Source organism: Ambystoma mexicanum, chromosome 6q (assembly GCF_040938575.1).
Source record: "Ambystoma mexicanum isolate Mex_15411 chromosome 6q, UKY_AmexF1_1, whole genome shotgun sequence".
NCBI classification, from domain to species: Eukaryota; Metazoa; Chordata; class Amphibia; order Caudata; family Ambystomatidae; genus Ambystoma; species Ambystoma mexicanum.
The window spans coordinates 509941112-509955597 of record NC_090937.1 but is presented as its reverse complement, the minus strand read 5'-3'; positions in this window follow the sequence as shown (position 1 = coordinate 509955597).

Sequence of the window (14486 nt, the reverse complement as noted above, 5' to 3'; positions counted from 1 at the left end):
CCAATGTGGCTCCTGGTGTCCCAGGTGGGGCTTTGCCGTCCCTTGAACTGTGCGCTGAACTGCCCTGAACAGATACTAATGTAAGTCAAGCTGGTCTCCTGCAGCCCTGAAAGCGTTTAAAATAGACTCAGTAGCCATCCATATATATATATATATATGTTGGGAGTCTGCAGACCCTGGACATGCGTAAAGTGGCCCCATCCAAAATGTTATGTGAAGCTGTGCTCCTGCCTTTGTCGGCCTGCTCTATACGGTGCAAGTAGCAGAAAATGGTGTCATTCAGTGGCTGAAGGTCCACTCATCCCAGATTAATAAAGGGTCTCTTAATAGGTGGCAGAACTATCAACATGCCACCAGCAGTCCTCCAAACCCTACTGTCACTTTCAACATGTACAGAATGCTCAGTGTATGTTTCCTGTTTGCAGCTGCCGGAGTGTCTCATTCTTTGTTCCAACAATGACTCCTAAATGGAGCCAGCATTACCATTCTGACTTCTGGGTTTATTTGTGATGTGTTAGTTTTGTTTTTGTTTTGTTATGGGAAAGGAGGAGTGTGGTGTTCCACCCCCCTCTTGGGAGAATGGTCCCTCCCAGGGCTCGAGCTAAGGTTACATGCTTTGACCATGTGACGGACACATACCAAATTAGACAAACGATTTCTGACTCGTTAACTGACTCCTGCCTGGTGTGCGTCATTAGAAGCAGCGCGATGCTGGTGCTGAAAAGCAGGCAGAGGAACTGCTGGGAAACGCTGTCCCTGATGCCCCATTACTGTCTTGGCAGAGGCCCTGCTGGGAAACTCTGCATGTATGAGCCCAGGCCCCTGCTGGGCAACTCCAGCTGCATTGGCTGCAATGTTCTGGTGGCCCCCACGCCATGGAAGAGCTCATATGCCTATGGGCTGACAGGGTGCCCCCTGTCCTTGTGTGTCAGTTGGGTGCCCCCAGTAAAGGTTAGCCTGGACCTCAGTGCTCTCATTGTCCCTATACAATTAATCCACATGATGGAGACCCTACATGAGGATTCAAAGGATTGTGTCTGTGTTGGCATTGAAAGAGAATTTGAGTGAAAAAAAACGTCTTGGTCACCAAGGGGCTTAGACAAAGTTGTGTGCTACCACCCCTCCTTTTTAATCTTTATATAACTTTGCTTGCGGCTTTCCTGCTTGACGTCAACAGTGACTGGTGTTTCTTGTTGTGGGGCAAGGAGAATGCTGTTTCCCAGCTATGCTGACAACGCAGTTCTCCTGGAAAGAACTTTGGAATCTTTGCAGATTTTGTTAGAGGAGTACTCGATCTATGTGAGGGCTAGTTTATGAGGTAACCAGTCCAAATCTCTAGTCATGTGTGACTCTGGGACTAATACAATGTTCCTCCCAATTGTTATGGATGGACAACTTGTCTGTTCCTCTTGTGATTGACTGGGGATCAGATTTAACATCAGCTGACTTGAGATTATCATGATTCCAATCAATCAAGATGAGCCAAACAACAGGAGGTATCTTTACATTTATGAGTAGACAAGATGTTAAAAGTATACAGAAGCAGAGCAGTCTCTTCCGGTTCATATGACCGGTTCATATGACATCAAAAATTGGGGATATGGGAAGGTGCACCACTTAAGAAAGTTCAATAATTCCTTTCTTAAATATGGTTTAATGGTCCCTCCTTCTACCCCAGTAAATAATGTCTATTTAGAAGCCACGTCTAACTATCTAACTGCTATGTGGCAGAGCAACAGGGCACTTTAACAAAAGACCTCAACAGTTATCTAATTTCAAAGGGCAGCGATTATAAAATGGGTTGGTTGAACCACGTTAGGTGACTACTACAGAAATGATTAGTCGCCTATTACTTGAAGACTACAGAAACCATCAGCAATATATCCGGAGAAGTGTTAAAAAAGTGAAGTTATGCAAATTCTTACATTTGAAGTCTCCGGTTAGGGCATATTTGCTGCTCTCCCCATCTGAGGGGGGCAATATTTTGCCTTTACGAGCCGCCAACATATACATGGTCGAAGGATCACACAGGGGGATCCAATCAATGTTGTCTATGTGGGGAATGTAAAACATTGTTCCACTTTGCCTTGATATGTCCACTCTACCTATATATTAGGAAACATCTTCCATCCAGCATTGATGCTCATTTTCGCCTTTGCATGTTATTTGAGAAGTGGCTGGCTAACGAGGACTATACAGATTTGAAGTCTCTGTTTTTTTTTTGTGTTTGTTTTTTTTTTTTTCCATACGAATTGTATTGTAGATTTTCAAATCATTCTGGATTTTCTGGTATGCGAAGATAGATCTTATTTATAATCTAATCTATTTTAGTTTAGTCAGAGGTATTTTTATGTTTTGATTTTAAGATATTATCATATGTAATTGATTGCTTGTTGTATACATTTTGCATTCATTCAAATTGAACTTGAATTGAAATAACATACAGGAATGTTATGATATGCTATTTTATTTATATTGCGCTCATGCACAAGGGTTTCAGAGTGCGACCAAGCAAAGGGAGGCGGAACAAGGGAGAACGAAGTAAACAACGATCTTACTAGGCCCAGTGACATTAAGAACGTGCAAGTGCATGGAAAAGGGACAAAGGGGGAAGTGCGTGGAAGGGGGAGAAGTGGAAAGTGCGGAACAGAATAAATAATAAGTGTAGCAAATAAATAAATAAAGGCAGTGAAAAGTGGTAGTGCAGCCAGCAAGTAGCAAGTGCAAGATTAGTCAGGTAGGGTAAATCTGATAAGTGCAGAAGAAGAGTGGGGGGCTGTATGGGTACAGATACAGAATTCCAGTGAAAGGGTTGGCTCTGAGGCCGTGCTGGAGGTAGGCAGGGTGAGCAGGTACCTGGGCCCAAAGGACAGAGGGTGTCCAGGTGCACAGTGCCGAGAGAGAAAAACAAATCAGCAGGGGAGAGGAGGGGCAAAGGTGGAAGCAAAGCGGAAGGTCTTGAGGTTCTTCCGGAACCAGAGATGGTTCTCCTCATGTTTCAGGGTGGCCGGGAGGCTGTACCAAAGGGAGGCCCCAGCCGAAGACAGACGTCTGTCCCCAGCTCGTTTCTTTTAAAAATGACTAACTCTGAGGGAGTTAGAAGTAGAAGAGCAAAGGGCTAGAGAGAGGAGGTATTTGCGGAGGGATAGTTGAAGGTATTTTGGACCCAGTCCCCAGAAAGCCTTGTGGACAATCTAGAGGGTTTTAAATGTAATCCGTGCATCCACTGGGAGCCAATGAAGGGATTTCAGAGCTAGAGAGATACAATGCCAGGGCTTGAGGTCAAGGACAAGTCTAGCAGTCCTGTTCTGGATTAGTTGTAGAGGGCAGAGAGAGGAGGCAGGTCAATTTAGAAAGAGGCTGTTACAGTACTCCAACCTAGAGAGAACCAGAACTTGCGAGACAGTAAGCTTCTGAGGGAAGGAGAGGAAAGTCAGAGTACATCTCAGGCGGTTCAGTAAGAAGTTTGACTTTTTAGAGACATCAGAGATGTGTGCAGAGAAGGAAAGTTTGGAGTCAAAGATGACTCCAAGATTCTTAGCCACACCGGTAGGGGTAGGAGGAGGGCCAAGGGAGGCTGGCCAGAGAGTATTGGGAAAAGATGGTGAAGGTGTACCAATGAGGAGGATCTCGGTCTTGTTGGCATTAAGACAGAGATCATTGGTAGCACGCCAAGTTTGAATGGCAATTAGGCAATCAGTGATGAGGGAAGGAGAGGAGGTGGCTGAGGGCAGCCTGAAAATGAGTTGGGTGTCATCGGCATAGCACTGGAGGTTTGAGCAGAAACATGGAAATGCAGTAGGCGAGAGCTGCCAGGTATTGGTTGAAAATCCAGGGTGAGAGGTTAGATCCCTGGGGAACACCACAGGTGGAGAGGGAGAAAGATGATAGGAAGGACCCAAGTTGTACCTGGATGACAACTATAGAGTCGCAGATTCAAAAATTCAGCCACAGATTGTCTCAATTTCTGCATGCCCACTCATCTCATAACAATGGGACACAATCTACAATCTCAAATTGACAATTTCTAGATATATAAATATGAGAAAATAAAAGCACCACTGGCATTATCCTTTGCTGATTTGCTTTGGTTCACTGTTTGCATTTGTGAGGGGCCTGATGAGGTCATTGTCCAACTGTTGTGGAGATTATCCTAAACGCAATTTCCGTACATATTATAGTGTGGTGCACTCAGCAAGCAAGATTTACCCTCAAAAGCAATTTGAGCCCAGGCATTTTTTGGTCTCAGGAGGCTTCTCATACAAAGTTTAAAGACCACAGTTTGAAGTCAATACAATTGGATTGGAGTGGATACTGCCAAATATTTGCTTTGTTATTCTTGCAGAAGAATGTGATCCATGCTAGAATCATACCTTCAATTTCCATCAGAGATTAGAGGTGGGCCGGTAGTATAGTCTGATCAGCCATATTTTAGGCTATTGTGTCATGAAATAGGTGTTTTGTTTTGCTTTAGGCTTAAATATCTGTAGTAGCCTGGTGGTCAATGATGTTTGCTTTAATGGGAAGATAGATAATAGGTTTATAGTTTCCAAGAATAGCTGGATGTAAGAGGGGATGCAAATGGCAAATGTGTGGTTTGTAGGATGAATCCCAAAGGAAAGAGAGCATTGCAGAGACTTATCTAGGACTGTGCCGAGCTCTTGACGAGTGATCAGGTGGACATGTTGTGGTTTTAATCTTCTTGATAGTTTAAACGTTGATTGTAAGGTATACAATTGTGGGTTCAGAGGAAGGGGGAACACATGTGGGTGCTGCACAACTCAGGGCAGAATTTACTAGGGGTGAATTGTAGAATATATGACATATAATCCACTTTTGATATGAAGAAGACATTCAATTTATCAGTTCATTGTATGGAAGGTTCTTCTGCAAGTGATCTTGGGTGCGCCTGGAGCTCTCCTTTTTGGATTCTGAAATTGGCATTTGTGTTGCTTGGTGCTGAGTCATTCATTTATGTAAACACCCTGTCTCCATTTTTGGAGATGGAATTTGTAATTTCTTACATGCTGACTGCAACTTCTCTTGTGTTCATTGTCCTCTGATTTTGACAGGTTATTCAAATTTACATACCTTTAAATTGTCACTTCAGCCACCTTTGAATTTCACGCCAGCCAGTTGGTGGTTGAACCATCTGTTCTTTGCTCTTAAGGGTTGTTCACACATTTTAGAAGAGTAGGGCTTAGGAGGGGCAGGTATGAAGGTAGGGCTGTGAGGTAGTTTCAATGTTTGTTTCCATTTTAGCTGGAAGCAAAGCATTCAGCAAACATGTCAGGGGTGATTTTTACACTGAGATGAACGTTTTTGGGGTGTTTATGTGTAGTATCCTAGTTTGTCAGTAAGGCAGGCAGAATGTAAGAAGGGACTCAGGAAAACTTTTAAACATATTTATTGTTTCGTTGCAGGGTCCAAGTAGGTAGTTAGATGGGAGACTCAGGTAAAGACAAACACCATGTGCATGATCCCATCCCGTTTCATCAGTAACTATCACTGCTGGAATATCCAGAACCCACATTCTACATTCCATCTAGCATTCCACATTCACTCAGACTTAAACAATACTACAAACCTCCTTTCCTAACAAGAAGATTACTCATTTAGTGCACTCACCCCAACACAACCTACATACATCACAAAAGCCTATCTCTCTAACCAAAGCAAAACAAACAAATAAGAAAACCCTTCCATAACAACCAAGTACATACAGGCTTGTATTTTGTATATATCTCTGGGTCCAGACTCGTTCCCGAATGCTACCTGCTTTGCCTGCAACCCTGGATACTAGAGTACACTTTAAGATGTTTGGAAACTCAACTTGACACAGTGTTCAGGGAACCTTTAATAAAATGGTTGTGGGAAGAACAGAATGCTGATGTGTTGGGAACATAAGAGATGTTGCAGTTGTTTGTGACTGTGGGGCATATCGAAAGTGTAACCAGGAGAGTGAGTGAAGTATGTGTTATAGAAGGCCATGAATTCTAGTATTGGCAATGGCATCTAACAAGGTGTCAGTTCTACCAATACAGCAATGTTGTAAGCTACGTTAGATGTTGTTGAGGCCAAGTTAAGCCACTAGTCAAGAACAGCGAGCCCAGACTAGTTGCCCCATAAGCAATGAGCGCCATCCAGCTAAAACTGGTTCTGATGATGTTTTTGATCATCAGGTGTTTCAAAATATGTATATATACACCTTTCCATAGCTCCACATTTAGAAGTTGAAGTGACATTCTGGCCTTCCTCTTCTGTTGTTCTCAATGTATAAGCCATCTGCGAACAAACTAAATGGGTCTTTCATGGCCCAATGGTTCAAGAAAGAAGAGGCCTGGTCACTTCAGCAGCATGTGGATGCCCAGAGAATGGATCAATCACCTCATGTGTGTTTTCTATGGCACATTAGGCTACAATAACGGCAGGTCCCTGCCATTTTGGTGGGCAGTTGAGGACCCAGATCAGCCCACAGTATCATGGCATTGCTGACTTCTTGCTCCACATCTACCAAAGGCACTAATGTCCCTGTATGTATTGTTGGGTCTTGTTTTTGATCTTTCACACTAAATGACATCTTAGGTCTATGGCTAAAAGGACACTCACATGATCATGTCATCATCATCAACAAAATTATAATTAGTACACTGTGCGGCAAAAGAAAAAAAAAACACTTACCTGTGTTTGGCTGGATTCCAGGCCTTACTTGATGGTAATCCCGATCAGGCAACGGTGTGCAGCTTGCTCCCATCTCCGACAGAATTTTCATTCTGGAATGGCCACCATGGAAAGGGAGAAGGGACTACATGTAGTCACTTCTCCCTTTTCATGGTGGCCATTTTTTTGTTAACTTTCTTTTCAACTTACTTCAATGTCCACCATGGAAGGGGAGAAGGGACTATGTGTTGTCCCTTCTCCCCTTCCATGGCGGCCATTTTCTTTGTATACTATGGCTGCTACAGAAAGAGAAAATGGACTACGTTTTCTGTCCGCGTGACCTTTTTTAAAACTTTTTTACAACGCGTCTCGCAGCAGGGAAAAAACATTAGTACCCCGGTCTTACAGGCCGGGGTACTAATGGCAATAAGTCCCTCGACTGTGGGCCATTACTGCCTGTGTTAATGCCCCTAGGGCCTTCGTTAAGGGACTCACTATGCTCGGGCCTGTAACTATGGGCCCAGGGGCATTACCTTAGGCTGTAATAGCGGCAGTCTTGGGCTTATTGCCACAACATAATCATCAACATCTTTATTGACATCATCACCAGAGGAAACTGGGCATTATCATAAAGGGACCATAGAGGGTCATTGTCACCATCACCTGAATGGGGATATAGTGATAAATGGTTTCCATTTTCCTCACTAGGAGCACTATTCTCACCTATACAAGATGAAAGAGCATTTTCAAATAACACAGCCGGACCCTTTTTCTAGTGTGTGTTCCTCCTTTGATTCTACCACATAATCTAATATTGCCTCCAAAACAAGACCAGCCAGAAGAGAAACTTTTTGTAGACACATTACTGAAATTATTGACTATTGATTATGGTGTTAGTGTTTGCACCAGATACAACAGTTGGCACTAGATTGTTCCCAATTAATTTTGAATTCATGAACCCAAAATATGCCACACTGGTGGTGGCATTTATCAGTTAAGTTGCTCGGGAAATTATTATTGTTATATTATGTGTATACCTGTAAGACTTAAAATAAACACAGCGTGGCACTTTGCAGGGTTAAAGGATTCATGACAAAATACAAATGTTGAGGCATGTATTATTCTTTAATACATGTATAAATGTACTGCACCATGGGCCCATTCCTAGGGCACTGGAGTTGGCAGAACAAGGGGTTTGTACGCAAAATGGTCAGTATTAATTACTCACATTTCCTGGAATTAAACTCTAAGATGTATTTTATTTATTTATTTAAAACATCCTATAATGAGAACCAGGCACCAGAGTACTTTACTGTTTACAAAATGTGTGACCAAACAAAATAACAATTAAAAACCTTTAGAAAATAATCAAATACAAAAAAAAGTGAATGCAGTTACCATTAAGAGACATAAAAACGGATTGCCATAACCAGGCTTTCAAGATGTATTCTAAACCTAAAATTATCATTGATCTAACAGGGGTGAATTGGCAGAGAACTGCAAGCTGAAACTGCTCCCCCTGAAAAATACCTTTTCAAAGAAAATGACAGCTTGAATTTACAAACTTCCAGGCGAAGAGAAGCCCAGCTTGAAAGGGCTCTTGAACCTCCCGAAATATTTAGATTCTCAGCCAGTTAAGATGTGTTTGAACATGGATTGCCTTCTATGTGATACATAGTTTAAAAATAATACTGGCTTCTAATGGAAGAAAGTGTAGAGAAACTAAGATTGGCGTAATGTGCTCAAAATGCTCTCCCCGCCGCCACCCACCAATCAGGCTGCTGCATGGAAGAAGGCTTTTAGAGAAGCCAGTGAAGAATGTGGACTGCCAGAAAGAACAGTTTCTGTAGTCAATGCGGAATACAACTCAAGATTGGACTAGGGTGGGAAAGTGACAAGGTGACATACATTATTCACCGAAATGGAAACATTGGAGAAATTCAAAACACAATCTGTGTGTTTGGCTCAATGTGGATGTGTTTTAAAAAAAAGTGTATTCCTTAGTCTGAGACTAACCTTTACCTATATAGTTGTTATTTTATTACACTTGATTTCGTCAACACTGACTGAACAAGATTTCTTGGAGCATCACACTTTTAGGGCCCAGGGAGTTCACATTCAAAAGCCACTATCATGAGCTAAATTAACAATTGTGTCAATTATTATTAAAAAAGAAAAAAAAAGATTGAATACACAGATACAATGCCATGTAAAACCTTGACGCCTGCTACTGTACCATAGTGGCTTAACTTTGTGAAAGATCTTTGGGCCTCATGACAACTTTGGTGACGCAGTAAAAAAATGGTGGTAATTTCATTGCACACATTTTTTTTGTGGTAATGGATTTTCTGCAGCTTTTATTGCACTTTCAAATTCTGATTTTTAACCTTGGAGTAGAGGATTTATGTCAAGCAAGATGCTGGAATTAAATCCTCCTCTGTAAAGTCAAAAAAATGTGGATTTAACGCAACAGAATTACACTGATGTGGACCAATCAGTTGTGTTGTTTTTTGCTAAATAATTAAAACATTAGAACATATGTTTAAACTTTTATGAACTATTTAGAAAACATAACATTTCCTACAATGTATAACTATTTTAAGTAATTTTGCACTTACATTTTTTCGGTTACTTTTTTAACTTTTGTATGTTTTCTAAATAGTTCATAAAAGTTTAAACATATGTTGTAATGTTTTAATTATTTAGTAACAAACAACACAACTGTAAAGTTTTACATTACATTTAATTGAGTGTGTATTCCCTCAACGTTTCATACACTACTGAGGGGTCAAGCACATCTACTGTGAGAGCATCTAAATTCATAGTGGGCAATGTTGATATTTGACAAACCCAGAGTGTAGCATTTTATTCATATTTGAATCATTAGCCAGTCAGTCAGTCTTAACTTTATTGGGACATAAGGCCATCAAAGTACAAACAAATACATAACACATATACATTTATAGTTAACAACCCAATTTACAGGCCAAAAGACAGCAATGTCCACAGTGATAAGAGCCCCTGGGCCAGATCTGGAAACAACACCTCCATTAGGGAGCATTTGATTAGCCGTGTGGGCTACCGGCCCACTTCGCTTAATAGCTCACCCCCCCCCCTAGTGGGACAGCATTGGTTCCAGAGAGCTGATGGAGCTGAAACCTTGACTCTGGGGAGGAAGGATTGTCAGGGTGGGGGCGGGCACTAATTTTAATCATACTCAGTGGTGACAAACACTGTCTTGTGGACATTTTCAGTGTTCCATTTGCAACCCTTGTATCCCTCAGTTCAATACAGATGAAATCGGGGGAACAACTCCTTTGTAGTGGATCCTTGTGCAGCTAATGATGTCAACTAGAATAAGTGAGTGACATTTCCATACTGTTCGAAGCCAGTGAGTGCATTTGCTACTTAGAGAATACCTAGATTCTTGCTGGTCGTAGGCACCTTTAGGGACTCTATGCAGAAATATCCACCACCCCCACGTAAGCCTCTCATATGGGCGGAGTTCTGAACTTGGCGGTCATAAGAACTTGAACCACTATGGCTGGAGTTTCTGGGGGCAGATGTAGGTGCTGCATTCCCTGTCCCTTGGCCTTGTTTGTCACCCCAAGGCATAGTTCTCGGGTCCCATACTACCTGCCCGGCCTTGTGAACCACCCATCGAGAATCTTTGCTGTTCTTTTGCTGTTGGTTTGGGGTTTATGGGCAAATGATAGGATTGATTGTTCACTGATCTTGCATAGAGGGTCCCTTTTCTGGTAAGGGGATGCTAGTGCCGAAAAAGGCTCTCAAAGTTGCATTCTATTGCTGAATGCTGTGTGATTTCAAAGGTGCTAGCTGGAAAGCACTTGTGGTGACCTCCAGACTTGGTTGACTCCCCCCCTGGTGATCTTCCATGGTTTATTTGAGCAACCTCTTTATATCCTCCATTTCCCTTAGCACTAAATTCATTAACTTGGGCTTGGGGCGGCACATGGTCTTAGTGAAAGGAATCCGAGTGGGGGCTGGTGTACAGACAGAGCTAACACTTGACTGGTGGCCCTCTATGACACACAAATGCTGCACATCATCTTTGGGGTCCTTGGGCTCACTTGGTGGTGGGGTGAACAGGTTGACCTTAGATGGCAAGCCCCCCCCCATGGTCCCTTTGGTAGGGTGCTGGGCACTTTGGCCTTGAGTAGTTTTCCGTTTGCACCCAGAGCTAAATCCTATTAGGTCTCGGCCAACCACTCCATCAGAACTAGAGGCTGTAGAAGAATAACAAGCTTCAACAGTACCAATGTCAGGTACTGGGGTAGTAAGAATAGATGTGGTAGCATGCAATTCCCTGGGCTGGCCTTGTATAGGTCAGGCCCTCCTCGACTTGAGAGAACCTCTAATGCAACACTTTATGTGGCTTCTTCATGGGAGGCAGTAGCTTTACAACCCATTACATCCAAGGCGCGCCTGAGAAAATTATTTATTTCCTTGATCATCTGGTGTCACCCATGATCTTTTTAGGGCTGTGGGGCTGCAGGTCCAAGTTAGCACCTGCTAGCAGCAGGGGTGTTTTCCTTTTTACTTTCAAAATGTTCCTCCTGGGCGGAATGGACATAGGAAAAGTTTGGGGCTTGGGGGCAGCCTTGTGCGCCATAACAACTGTGTCTGACATGATGAGGTGAGGTATACAGGAGAAAATGAAGATGTGTGCTCATTAACAGCTTCAGCAGTTCATCAGTAGAGCAGTTCAAGACACTTCAAGTCACCCCCTGTTGCTTCTCCTCATCTTGTCAATGATCTCTTCCAGTATCCTGGCTGTAAAACGGTGTTATAGCATCAGATTGGTGTCAATGGACCTTGAGAGTTGCGTGTTTGTATTGAAGAATAATGCTGTTTCACCATTGTAGTGAAGATGGACGTGAGTGCATAATGTTCATGCATTTGGGTGTTACTTACTCATCATATGTGCTGCTTGCAGACTACTGACATGATGTTGCCACTTGTTACTGTGCTTTTGCAGATGTTTGAGTAAACATATAATATTTACTGTGGCATGCCACTGATAATGTGGACCAAATTCTCTCCTCTCTCTCCATCAGATCTCCTAAAAACGATTGCCTCCCTCAAACCTACTTCTTACTCTGATTATATCATCCCAGCCTCCATCATTAAACAATTGACGGGCACAGTGCTCAACGTGCTCCTCAGCATCATTAATGTCTTTCTCACACAAGGTTAATTCCTGAATACCCTCAAGAATGGTTTCATATGACCTCTTTTGATAAAACCAACCCTAGATCCAGATGACCTGGCCAACTACCGGCCCATTACACACCTCATGTTTATTGGAAAACTCTTGGAAAAAGTAGTTGCTCCACCTCCTAAATGACTATCAGTCAGGGTTCTGCCCCAAGAGTAGCATCAGGACAGCCACCATCCAGGTGGTAGATAATGCCCTACAAATCATGGACATGGGTGATTCATACCTACTCGTCTTCGTTGACCTCTTAGCTGCATTCAACATGATAGATCACTGCGTCCTTCTCTCCCTCCCTGATAACAGGATGAGATTCTCTGGCACTGTCCTGAATTGGTTCACCTCCTACATCTCAGGCAGACACCAGGCGTTCTAGATTAACTTGTTGCATTCTAACTGTCTCCAGGTGTCCTGCAGATTCCTCCAAGGCTCCATACTCTATCAATTCTTTTTAACCTTTACATGGAGCCTTTGGGCACTCTCCTCAAAGATCCCAATATATCCATACACTAATACGCAGATGATATTCAGTTGTACATGAGAGTAAATAACCACAGGTCATCACTCCTCTCTACGATTACCTAGCAATCATCCAGTTCTGGATGTCAAATGCCTACCTCAAACTAAGCAAATCCAAGACTGAATTGGTTGTCATTGGTCCGCCTGCTAAAAAACAACTTGAACAACAATGGCTCAATGAGATGCATCTAGAAGGATTTGATCTACAACTCTCTGACTCGTCAAAATCTTTATGTTTCAGAATTGACAGCAGCCTGTCCTTCCAGAAACACATTGCCAAGAAGGCACAAATAGCCTGGCTCTGAATCTCCAGCCCGTAAAAATCAAACCCTTTACCCTGCTACAGGACTTCTGGATTGTAGTCAGGCCCTTAAGGCCTCATACATTGATGGGGGAATGCTCTCCTGACAAGGCTCCCAGCTGCTCACGTGGCTCCCCTAAAAGCAGTCCAACATTCTGCAGCACATTATGGGGGCACAGAAATTTGAACAAATTACCCCTGTACTAGACAAAATCCATTGGCGTCCTCTCCAGGCCAGGACACTGTTCAAGACTGCATGCATCATCTACAAAGCAGTCACAAGTAGCACAACAGCGTACCTGGTGGCTAAGCGGCACATATAATAATATTAATTTGTTATTTAGATAGCACTTTTTTTTATCCAAAGCACTTTACATTGGACCTATTTCCATAGATTATTATTACCCAATCGAAATCGGTACTCACTTTATCAACCTCGGAAGGATAAAAGGCTGAGTTGAACTTGCCGGGATTTCAACCTGCAACCTGCAGATCAAGCACAGATCACAGTAACAAGTGCTTAACCCCCTGAGCCATGTTACATATCTGGTGGCACATGTTACTCATTCAGCAAATCGAACAATGGTCTTGAATCACAACTCATCCACAGAGAGAGGACCTACAATAAATCCTTCTCATTTCATCCACCAACCTTCTGGGACTCAATCCCTATGTGGGCTTGGAATGCCCTTACAATCCTCCAATTTCGGAAATCTCTCCAAACAAGGCTTTTTCAACACCCGAACAAGGACTAATTCCAATGGATGCTCTTAACATTGCACGGACGTCAACTCAAAGTACTGCGCTACTGGTAAAATATGCCACCCTACAGTGCCACACACTGTACAGTGCTCCAAAGATCTTGAGCTAGGTCCAGGCTTTTAACAAAACAATAAAATGAAAATAAAACATAAGATCAACGATGTGATGAAACTAGATTGCCTTTTGGGAATCGATTTCTGCATTTCGCGTTCTAAGAGGTAGCACGTCCTAATAAAGTATGCTCGTTGTGATCAAGATGTTTGTGATTTTGAACATATTAGGTTGTGTTAGTTGCTGAGCAGGACCCAAGAGGATGGAAAAGGTTGCTTTTATTTTTGGCTCTTGAATTCATACGTTTCACCGCACTTTAGTTACTTGCAGTTGGACGTGACATTTGTACTGAGACAGGTTTCAGATTTGTTTTGAACGTTTTCAAATGAACAGACAGCAGGCGCCCTTTACTGAAATAAAACAAAGATGTGTTCAGGGAAACTATCTTGACAATAATGCATTACAACGTGTTTCATTTATTTAAACAGCTAATATCAGTAACATAATTGTTCCTGGAGCTTACATAAAACGTGCTATAAGGTCAGAATCGTGGACCCCTTCTTATGTTAGGGATGTGCACTGTTCATTTGAGACAGAGCCTAATGAGGAAGAGATGTGTAGAAGAAAGCAGTTGTTCTCTTTGCCAGAAGGTTATATGGAAAAAGAACTAGGGAGGGTTGAATTGCACAGGGTGAACACGAATAACATATAAAACATTGGGGGTCATTACAAGTTTGCCGGTGCGGAAACAATGGTATAGGTGAGCTTGCCGGTACCGTTGTTTCCGGACTGGCAAACTAAAAGTTCTGCGAGCGTGGGCCTTTCAGCCCGCCAGGTCTGACCTGGCAGGCGGAAGGGCACCCGCTCGCAGACCGATATGGATGCACCGGCACCATTCATGAACGGTGCTGTTGCATCCGTCCTGTCCATTCCCAATGAGTGCAATGGGACTCAAAT